At 43.8% G+C, this 9,508-nt stretch overlaps 1 long non-coding RNA gene across 1 annotated transcript; it reads left to right on the forward strand.

Annotated features, from left to right (window-relative positions):
• Positions 1–3,266: 3,266 nt before the first annotated feature.
• LOC128413391 (uncharacterized) lies at positions 3,267–9,244 on the forward strand. The gene is made up of 3 exons (XR_008330320.1): positions 3,267–3,328; positions 7,303–7,654; positions 8,998–9,244. It is a non-coding gene; the product is annotated as an uncharacterized LOC128413391 (long non-coding RNA).
• The last annotated feature ends 264 nt before the right edge of the window (positions 9,245–9,508 follow it).

Here is a 9,508-nt window from a genome sequence, read left to right on the forward strand (position 1 = left end):
TTTAAGTTGTAATCATTCATCTTGTTTTTATTATTGCTTGTAAGCCGCTCTGAGCCCGGCCTTGGCTGGGGAGGGTGGGGTATAAATAAAAAATTATTATTATTATTATTATTATTATTAGTTCACCTGTCTTCCCAAGTAATATGTAAAAATGGTCAGAGACATCGTTGATGGAATCTTTCGAGGAGTTAGAGATGGTGTTTATAAGTGGTCCATGTTTCACAATCATACAGTAAAGTTGGTAGTACAATAGCTTTGTAAACAAGCATTTTGGTTTCCCTGCAAATGTCCCAGTCCTCAAACAATCTACGCTTCAATTGGGAGAAAGCCATGCTTGCAGAGCTCAGGCGACGCTGGATTTTGGCATCAATGCTGGCTCTTGTGGAAAGATAACTGCCATTTTCTAACATTGCACCATTAAGTTGGATTTGTGGCGCTGCGGGACGGGGGGTTGTTTTGTGCTTGTTGGTGCAGCAGTTTGTTTTTTTGGATATTGAGCGATAGGCCAAGCTTTCCACGAGCTTCTGCAAAGATATTTAGGATGGCTTGAAGGTCATCATCTGAGTGTGCACACATAAAGAATAAAATGATGATGATTATGATGGTGGATGTTGGAGGATATGTGAGTAGTGGTGTGCTGGACCACTCAGAGGCTCTCTGTGATAGATTTGTAAAGCCTTTTAAGGACAAAGTTGCCCACATCAACTTAGATTGACACCATAGTACAAATCTACACGTATGGCAATTGTGGCACTGTGTGACAGTAGCTCCCTTCTTATCTGTTGGCCCACTACCAGAGAATATCATTGGGAGACTATTGCTTGGCCCTGTGCCAGTTGACCTAGGGGATACTGCAGGGTTCCATCTTGTCCCCCATGCTAGTCAGCGTGTCTATGAAAACATTTCAGTGAAGATGAATGGATATGTCAGATTTGGTTCCCCCAGCTTCTCATTTGTCCAATTTTAAATTCAGACCTCCACATTTCTGCAGCAATATGTGATTTTTTTTTTAATCTTCATGAAAAAATGTCTGCATTTTAGTTTGAATTTCTTGTAATAAGCAGGTTTCTGAATGCTCTTTTCCTTAACGTAACTCAGAAGCTGTGCTTTTGGCCTGAGGAGCACTGTTTCCTGTGCAAAGTAGCAGCAGCACACAAGGTGCCACTTCTGAGGTAAAACAGTGCAGTGGACCATATTGAGCCAGCTGGTAGGCCTAATATAACCCATGAACCACTCCTAGACCTAGACCATAGAGTTCAACTCAGAGTTTTAACTTACATTACATTGGCCCAAGGACAAGAATGGTCTGAAGCATAACTGAGGCATTACTTCCCCATAACAGTATGATAATATTTTAGATGGTATGAAAGATTTACCTTTGGAGATCTCTGTTAAGAATATTTGAAAAGCCATTGCAGATTTGTATTAAATTACAATAGAAATACGACAGGCTTGTACACTGTTCTCTCTCTCTCTCTCTCTCTCTGCTGTGCCAAATGGATTAATGTTATGATAATGAATACCCGAGGAATTAAGTGTGATTTGTCACTTGTAAAACGTTGCCCACCACAGTAATCCATCACTGCTTTGTGGCAACGAAGGTTGATCTGTCAATGAGATTGCGGAACAAGATGGTAATATCTTCACAGTATCTTTCTCTCTCCTCCCATTTCTGCTGTTAACAAAGAATTTTAATTGTACTTATCCAGGTAAAATCCTGTAGTCATTCAACCAAACCAAGGCTTAACACGCTTTATTTTAAGTCACGTAGATCTCCCAACCTGCAGTAATGTCCTCCCCCTCAGGTTTTTTTTTTTTTTTTTGCCATCTTATATCCTAGTAACCGTCATGCATGACGATCCCGATCTTCTCTGCAGTGTGCAGTGAGCAGATGGAATGGTCAGTGATTCAAAATGTGAAATACTGAAAAGGTCAAAATCCAACAGGATGCTGCTGTCGGTTTCATCTGTGATCTCTTGTTCTCGTATCAAAAGTCATCATAAGGACAGTAATGAGAACATCATAAATCTAGTTCTCTCACCTAGAGGCTGATGGCGAAGGATGAGTGAGTTCGTAGCGATAAAGAAACTGAATCTGCTGCAGTTCTTTATGGGTAAGAGGACTGCTACCCACATAATCACATGAGCCTGACCGGATCAGAACAATGGTGCATGCAGTGCAATATCTTTCATCTGATAATGGCCAGGTCCAAACGCTTCAGGACAATTTAAGAATATGGAGTTACAGCATTCATTTCCCAGGCTGATCTCATGGTGGCATTAGGAACACCTTGATTCCCATCCAAGGAAAATTGCACTTATACTCTATTGAGATCTTGTCTAGCACATATTCATATAGATCTGCACAGTATATCAAACCCCATACAATCTTCCAGGCATATATGGTGGCCCACCAGGAACTTAACAAACTTGTTTTTCTCCCGGCTTGTTGTCAGGCATCCAGCAGGTATGGGCAAAATTCTGCTGGCCTGATGGAGGGCATGATCCAGACCCAAAGAGTGGTGCAGTCCACCATCCTGATTCAAAATGGTGTCCAGCTGTTTCCAAATATAGACAAAACCCCACTCAACCAGCAGATCAGATGTTTAGAGCATGGCCCTTTCTTACTATCATCCCTCAAATAATTCGCAAGGCAGAAAACCCATTTTTACTCAGTATGTTAAGTGTTTGGTGAACAATACAGGGGTACCTCTGGTTACATACTTAATTCGTTCTGGAGGTCCATTCTTAACCTGAAACTGTTCCTAACCTGAAGCACCACTTTAGCTAATGGGGCCTCCTGCTGCTGCTGTGCCGCCGGAGCACGATTTCTGTTCTCATCCTGAAGCAAAGTTCTTAACCCGAGATAATATTTCTGGGTTAGCGGAGTCTGTAACCTGAAGCGTATGTAACCTGAAGCATATGTAACCCGAGGTACCACTGTATACAGCAAAGCAACTTCTGCAATCTGCATGCTGATTCCACTTAGGACCCCTCCCCCCCCATGTTTTGTGAAGCTGGTGATATGATGGACAGGGAAGGTTGGGATCAAACAGGTCTATATAGCCTCAGGAATTTTTAGGTAAATAGCTTCCCACATACACATAAATAACAGATTTTGGTTAGGCCTTATCATCTGTCAGGAATAGGGTCAACTGGCCAATGGGGCAGCTACCTTTTGTCCCCAAGGATGCCACAGAGAATGATGTGAACTAGGTCTTTGTGACATCGTGCATTGTGCTGCTGCCAGGTTGTTAAGGGCAACCAAGTCACCTCATTTTTTATTGTGGGTGGGGGAGAGCAAAAGCTTACTCACCTAGTCTTTAAAGGTAAGTCTACCCCCAGTCAAAAGTTAATAGATCCACACACCCAAATTGATAATAATAAAAATTGGGGTTCAGCATCCCCAAAAAGTCATGACCAAGCAGAATGCTTTGGCCCAGCAGTAATCTGAGGGCACATCTGGGGTGGGAGGTATAGCTCTCCTCCCTCCACTCCAGACGTTGAGAATAGCTCCTGCTCCTATATACGCACAGCCCTATACCTTTATCTGCATATCCCCCCTCCTGGGTTTTGTTTCTTGGTCATACCAGAGTGTGTGACAGAATGTTGAGAGCTCACTTTTATACATAAGAGATTGCATTATTGAACAGAATCCACACAGCAGGGCCTACTGTGTTCAATAGCATATAAGCAGAAGGAAAAGATAGATAATCTCTTTGCATTTTTTTTTAAAGAACGGAGACAATTGATGAATACAACAGGCAGGGGAAGCACAAAGAGACAACAAGGCAGTGTTAGCCAGAGGTTTCTGCACAATGGTTGCCTAGCTGTTGTCAGGTTTTAGGGCAAAGTGTGGAAGAGGATCTCTTTTCTGCTCTCAAAGTAGCCCACAGGAGAGGCACCAGCACAGAGCCTGGGGCTCAATAGAGTTTCATCTGGGGGGAATCATGGCTGATATGCTACTAAAAGCAGAGCTGACTTTTAGTTCGGATTTTCGTTTTGCAAAACGAGTTCTTAGGAATGCTGTCCTGCACCCCCTTTTACAACACCCTCTCCCCATCCCTCCAGAAAGCATCTCATCCCACAATTCTCATTCCCTTTTAACAAATGACAAGGTTGCCGGAGTTGGAGTGTTCATAGCATGAATGTAGTTACCATTTGCTCAATGTGCTATTTGCAGCTAGGAATAGCTGCATTTGAGAAAACTAGTCTCTTGTTAGATGATGAAAAGAGGCATACGGAGATGTCGGCATGGCATCACACGGGGTGCTGGAGCAAAATGGTGGGCTTTCCTTACTAACATTACATCACGCGAAGGTTTGCATCTGAGGCTATAGCTGCAATCCTATATGAGGAGTTACGCTGCAGTCCTAAACATACTGACTAGGGAGTAAGCCCCTAGTATTAAGGTAGGGGAAGGGACACAAGCAGATCTAGATGTATAGTGGTACCTTGTTTGCAACCGTTTTGGATTACAACCATTTTGGATTACAACCACGTCAAACCCGGAAGTGTGTGTCCCCTTTTTTTTGGATTACAACCCATTTTTAGGGGGAGGCCCCACTGGTGAAAGCACGCCTTGGGTTTGGTTTACAACTGGACCTCTGGAACGGATTATGGTTGTAAACCAAGGTACCACTGTATTTGATTTGTTTATTGCTTCACACATTGGGAGTCTTGAAGTGACTTGTAGGGCCAACATACAATATGCAATGGAAACCTATTAAAAGAAAAGCGAATATACTAAGAGCCTTCATCCACAGAAATCACCGACAACATAAAATAACTGCCCAAACCAAATATAAGCAACCCAAAAGCCAGGCCACTAGTTCTGATCAAGTGCTATCCTTAAGGTCCTGAGTGAAAATGGGCCTTATGTCAATACCAGCACTATGAATTGGTTCAGAAACAAATTGGTAGCCAGCGCAAGTGTCTAGTACTGGTCAGCAGCCTGTCTGCAGTGGTAGACTTGTGTACTGTGGCACCCTTTGTGATGCCAAAATTGGGTGCCCCTTCCCCAGTTCCCAAAGGTGGATAAGGAGGTGCCCGGCTATGGGAAGGAGGCACAAGGGCTCTGGCAGGGTCCTGGAGCCCTCCCATCTCCTTCCCAAAGCTGGGAAAGTGCTAACTAGGCTTTAGGAAGGAGAAGGGAGGACTCTACACCAGTGTGGTGTAGTGGTTAAGAGTGGTAGACTCGTAATCTGGTGAACCGGGTTCGTATCTCCGCTCCTCCACATGCAGCTGCTGGGTGACCTTAGGCTAGTCACACTTCTCTGAAGTCTCTCAGCCCCACTCACCTCACAGAGTGATTGTTGTGGGGGAGGAAGGGAAAGGAGATTGTTAGCCGCTTTGAGACTCCTTAGCGTAGTGATAAAGCGGGATATCAAATCCAAACTCCTCCTCCTCCTCCTTCTTCTTCCCAAAACCTCGCACCTCATGTACAGGGCTTTGAGATGGCACCCCCTCAGCTCAGCACCCTGCGTTTGCTCCCAAAAATCCACCCTGTTGTCTGCTACAGTTTCCATACTGCCCTCAAATGCAGCCTAACAACACACCACTGTAATCTAACCTAGAAGTTACCACAGTATAGACCTCTGGATCTAGGCTATATCTATCCAGATAGGCTCACAGCTGGGCCACCCGCCAAAGCTGGTAGAAGACGTGCCATGCCAGAGGGGCCTACACCTCAAATAACAATGATGGATCCAGGATGCCCCCAAGCTGCACACCTGCTCCTCCAGGACGGTGCATGACCCTATCTAGCTACTGATCATTTGTTATTTCGGAGATCAAGGGCTCTGGGATTAACTGGGTCTGCTCTGTGACTATTGTTGGGGGATCATGGGATATGAAGCTGTGTTTACAGGGCTATTGTAATGATTTGGAGTTACACAGAGATTTGCATGGAATTTTGTTGCTGATGTAGCAGCACATTTTGGCTCTCCTTCAGAGCCTTGAGCTCTTAAAAGTTCACCTCAAAACACTGGTGGAAAATATTAAATGACAGCCTCTCTGCTTTCTCTCCAAGCCAGTGATGCATTCCATACTGCTTCTCAAGGTAATAGTCCTTCTGCCGGTCACATTAGGAAAGATGGAAGTATTAGTGGATATTTTCCCCCACTCCCACCCCCCGATAATGGAAGATGGCTTCATTAAGTTGTTAGGATGAAGCCATTAGTGTTTATGTTGCTTTGCAGAGTAACATAAGCAAAAGACAAGTCCATGTCCTCAGGAGCTTACAGGCTAAAAATACACCATGATAGGGAAGGAAGACAACAGAGGCAAGGCTAACAAGGGACAAGTGCCAGAAAGCACAATTACATGTAATGGGGCTTTGTTTTGGCTGGGGATAAAGACTAAGGCGTCACAGAAGATATGGGTTTTGAGCTGAAGACTGAAAGAAGAGAGGAAAGGTTGTCAGAACTCAGAATTCCACCTGAAGTTTCAGCGTCTTACTCCCCTTCTCAGAAAGCCTGCTCGTGCGTTTCTCCAGAGTGAATGCAAGGAAGATGGAGCAGAGCTATGCCTCCCCCTTCATCACATGCCATGCTGTGCTGACCTCACTTCCACCACCTACATATTGAGCATGGTATTCGCAAAGGGGGAACCTATACATGATCATGTAGGAATTCCTGTTTTGTGAAATACCTATATGCCACCCAGCAGCTCATGCGCTCCAAGACATCCATGTTCAATGCACACACATTGGAGCAGCATAGTGTGGCATGCAATGACTCAGGCCAGGCTGATTTACCATTCACGTGGAGAAACACATGAATAGGACTAGAATCATCAGGAAAAGGTGCGGAATCTCTGGGAAAGGAGCCAAAGCCAAAAGCTTTTGCTGTTAGCTCCATTCCTATGTTCATTAGGCTCCATCCTAAGCCACCAGGGGCTGCCCTCTGACTAGGGGTAGGGGAGGAATTGCATTCAGTTCACGTTTAAAGAAGAACTTTCCCAATTTGCACTTTCTGAAGTTATATGCAAACTGAAACACAGCCGTTCCACTGAAATTTGCATTTCTCTGAATTTTGTAATGTGGTTCTCTAGCCAAGCAGAGTGTGCCAAAACTGAATATGCTGAGTTAAGGTGTTCATAAAAACGCATGTATCATTGAAAATAAGGCAAAATTTATTATATTGGGGAAATTGCTTGGTAAATTGCATACAAAATGCACACAAAAGCTAAAATTGCATACAAAAATGTATATGAGGATAAATTTACACTAAAATACTGATACATTTTCATGAGGACTTCTTTCTTTCTTTCTTTCTTTCTTTCTTTCTTTCTTTTAAAAAAGGCAAACTGATGTGGAAATATGAAGAATGGAACTTAAATGAGAAACTTGAAAGAAAATGGACTTGACAGATTCGCCCAATCCCACCCCTGACCCATTCGGTGCCATCCCTTCCTTTCAGCATGTTCTACTAGGCTTCATCTTCTGATGTATCCACCATCTACCCCTTGGGCTCTACTCTCTGAATCTCTAGGCCTAAGATTCCTGAAAGGGCAATGGTGGGAAGGGATGTACTCAGAGTGAGAGTTCCGGGCATAAGGAGCGACAAGAGGAAATGGATGCAGTTCCTAGAGAAGACCTTTGAATAGCTCTACTGTGATAGGACTTGGAAGCATGAAGATCATTATCAGGATATGTGAGTGGAAAAAGAAGGGGAGTGGCATAGGGGAGGCTTTTAAAGGCTGCGCCAGGAGTTTGCTCTGTATGAGCTCCTCTGCATTACTGTGAATGTTCCCTTCTACTCTCGAATGTTCCCTAATTAGTCATTTGAGGGGGGAAACTTGAAGAAGGAAAAGCACAAAGTGAGAGCTATGCATAATTTACAAAACTGAACGCTTCCTTTTAGGTTAATGGCATTGCAGCTCGTTTCTCCCTCCCCCTAAGCCTCTGGCAAGAACCTCTGCCTTCCTCATTTTTATCACTTCATTTGGAGTTGTGTCCCTCCCATCACCTTCCAAAAAACTGGGGAGACTCCCTTTTCCCTCTGCCACCACAAAGTACCTTTTACTAATATACCGTCTTCTCTCTCTCTCTCTCTCTCTCTCTCTCTCTCTTTTGCTACTTTGCGCAGACCAGGTTAAAAGTCTGGTTTTTGCAGATGCCCTGAAGAATGTTGTTGAAGTGCCTTTCTAGAAACCAGCACAAATCAAGGATGTGAAGATATTGGGGGGGGGAGAGACTTTGGGGAGGGAAGGAGAGCCTTCCTCAAAAGGTTTTTAAAATAACAATTTGCATCCTCAAGTAATTCCCAACTCTCCCTGGCAACCATTCATTTCTTCCAACCGGCAGAAATCTGCAATATGAGAGTGGATTGGCTTCTTTTTCCCATGGGGCCATGTATCTCTTCATCCGCCGCCTAGGGTAAAAAGCAATGCATACGTTTACAATATAAATGTGATTTAATCGACCTCCCTGTCAGCAAGAAATGGCAAGCATATCAAACAAGACCAAGATGTTAGGAGAGGGAAAATGGGAGGGGGGAATCATAAATTATTGCTGTGATGAGTTTCTGAGCTGGGTTTTTTTTTTTTGTTTAGGGGGAGACTACTGGATGATTTTGTGTAAGGCTTTTCCCCGAAACAATAATTAAGATAATTCTGTATGACAAGGAGAAAAATGTTCAGCTTTGTATGAAATGTGCTTTATGTTTAGCAAGCTGAAAGCTCTCTGTATTGATTAGAATTCCCCACAGCCCAGCAATGCAAAGCTAAAATTAATTGAACTGCGGTCCATCTCTTTTCCCCGAATCCTTATTTACTGGATCCTGTGTGTGTATCTTGAGCTGAAAATTGATAGGTTCCTTTGTGGCGAGTGTGCGTGTCTGTGTTTGTGTACACCAAAGCTGTCAGAAGCATGTTCAAGGCCGGCCCTATCAATAAGCAGCACAAGGAAGCCTGCCTCAGGCGAGGGATTTGGGGGTACTATTAAAAGGCAGCAAATAGTCAATTATTTGGTTTGTTGTTATATTTTCACCACCAGGGGAAGACCATTCAGATTTCTTTCCGCCTTCTTCTTTTGCCTTGGGCACCAATATGTTTCTGGCCATATCTAAGAACGCAGGATCCTAATATCCACCCTCTTACAGCTAAGAGAAGCACAACCCACAGGAAAATATTCCCGCCCAAGCCCCTTGAAGTGAATGGGAGCCATGCAAGGAGCACAACAGTTACGCAGGCTGACTTTCAAACAGTTTGGATGGAAGGCTAGGTCGCCTGACTCTTCCACATCAGCACAGGAGAAAGTCGTTCTTGTGCCTGAAAGCAGAAAGGAAAATATACAACATTTAACCAGGTTGGAGAAAGATACATAAACCACATTTTTAAAAATTTATTGTATGCTACCCTTCCTCACATGAGAACCCAGGGCAGCTTACAACAAAGATGCACTTGCACTTTTAAGGGACCCCCATTTGCAAATGGTCCCCCAAATGGTCCAATGACAATTTATGGAAGAGTGGAAACTTTGGGGGAGGGATTAAAATGAAATTGCT

Source organism: Podarcis raffonei, chromosome 5 (assembly GCF_027172205.1).
Source record: "Podarcis raffonei isolate rPodRaf1 chromosome 5, rPodRaf1.pri, whole genome shotgun sequence".
In the NCBI taxonomy this organism is placed as follows: domain Eukaryota; kingdom Metazoa; phylum Chordata; class Lepidosauria; order Squamata; family Lacertidae; genus Podarcis; species Podarcis raffonei.